Raw genomic sequence first — 2,061 nt, forward strand, 5'->3', positions numbered from 1 at the left:
ACACCTGGAGGGTTTGGGATAATGAGACATGGGGCTGGTGGATTGAGACAGCCATGAGCTAAAGGAAGTGGCAGGTGCGTTCTACTTGAGCATGCCTACCGCCATGCTGCTACCTCAGACCAGCGTCCAGACCTTAGATCAGTATGCTGCTTGTTTGTGCACGTGTGCACGGATGGAGTCCTTCAGAGGCTGAAAGTCTCCTCCGGGGAAAAAGGGGGCGGGGGGGGGGGCTTGCAAAGGCTGCCGTTCATAAAAGTCATTCACATACTTCCAATGAATACATGCATTAAAATGCATCCGTATATTCATTGGGGTTGTATCTACTAAACGGTGATTTATTTTTAACTTTTCTTTCTAATATGCGCAATGGAGTGTTACTGCCAGCACCCCCAGTAACAACGCTCAGCAAATCACGCTCCTACAACAAGAGTTGCAATCACTGCAGCAACAGCACAAAACATTTGAGCACTTGAGACAAAACAAGAACCTCAAGATATAGGGTATCACGGAAAACATCCCAGACGTGGAGTTGCCACTTTTTCTGAGGCGCCTCATGGGTGCATTGCTGCCTCCTACACAGCCCAAAGTAGTGGTATTTTATGGCATTTGATTCCCAAACCAGCTAAATCCACAGCCATAGCACCAAGGAACTTGGTTGTTTGATTCCAGAATGGGCAGGCAGCTGCCAGCTGTCATGAATGCAATTCTGAGTCACTCTCCTCATACTTTTAAAAATATGTCTCTCACCTTTTATCTCTCATCCCTCTAACCCTTTGCCTCCCTCCTTTGCTCACACTGATAAGGGTCTGCTGGGACTGGCCTCTTGTACTTACTGCTAATACTTGTTTGCTTCATGTTTTGTTGTTTACATTCTTCTTTGATATCACTATTGTTTTCTGGTCAAGTTTTCTGCATGTACAATCTCCTCCCTCCACTTAACGTAAGGGTCTCGTGCACAAAGAGAAGTACCTAGCTGTGGGCCAAATAAGTAATTAAATAGACTCTACTTTATGCAGCACTAGTTTTTTCTCCCTTTAATTTCAAGCACCTTGCCCATCATTTTATTATTTTCACACACACAAAGAACCACATCTTTTGGGATGGTTAGATGTCACCATCTTCCGTACAGGGCCATGAGTCCTTCCATTATACATATCGTAGCCCTCTGGGTTCCCTTTCTCTAGCACACACACCACAAGTTAATCACTGCATTTTTGACCGGTCTTTATTCTCATTTCATTCTCCATAACAATGACATTCTTATGGCTTGGATGTTACGCCAGTTAGGGGGCCACTGACGTAATTTAACCCTCCCGGCTGTTACTCGCCCTATACATGTTATCCCCATTAAGTGTTAGACACCCATGTTTTCCCAGTGCAAGTCCCTGGTGGGGTCTAGGACCACTCGTAAATCATGCTTTTTAATCACAAAACCAATCCACATTCAAACTAAGCTCTACCTATGCCACTGCTGGTTTATGTATACTATGTTCTCTGTTAATCAACTAATTTTATCGAATATTAACCACTGTTTCACACTGTCTGCGGATTGAAACAAAAACAGAGAATTAAATAAACAAAATATTAAATCAAACTTGTTTTCTTGCAACAATTTTTTTGTTAGTCCACCTAATGTTCTGTTCTGATAGTAATAATTATGGGGCCTGGTATCCTCTTTCTTTGCCTAAGGCCTCCTTGAGATTTAAATGTTATTAATTGTTGATCTTTCATTGAACTTTGATAAAAGGTCTTCTATACAATAAAAGACAATTTATAAAAAAGTATACATACATTCCATTATAGTTTACATCAAACAGGAAATGTAAATAGTAAATAATAAATTCATGCTTATATAAACTGTATATATAAAATTCTAATATAAAATGTCATTTTTCGTGAGTTGCTGTTTAATAAGGTAACAATAAATTAGACATGGAGGGGATTATGCATATTACTTCAAATAAAAATAAAAACGGATCCGTCACGGACAGGATTCGAACCTGTGCGGGGAAACCCCATTGGATTTCGAGTCCAACGCCTTAACCACTCGGCCACCGTGAC

General features: G+C 41.0%; 1 non-coding gene across 1 annotated transcript; it reads right to left on the minus strand.

Annotated features, from left to right (window-relative positions):
- Positions 1-1,979: 1,979 nt before the first annotated feature.
- TRNAS-CGA (transfer RNA serine (anticodon CGA)) lies at positions 1,980-2,061 on the minus strand. The gene has a single exon. It is a non-coding gene; the product is annotated as a tRNA-Ser (tRNA).

The sequence above is a fragment of the Pelobates fuscus genome, chromosome 1, assembly GCF_036172605.1.
Source record: "Pelobates fuscus isolate aPelFus1 chromosome 1, aPelFus1.pri, whole genome shotgun sequence".
NCBI classification, from domain to species: Eukaryota; Metazoa; Chordata; class Amphibia; order Anura; family Pelobatidae; genus Pelobates; species Pelobates fuscus.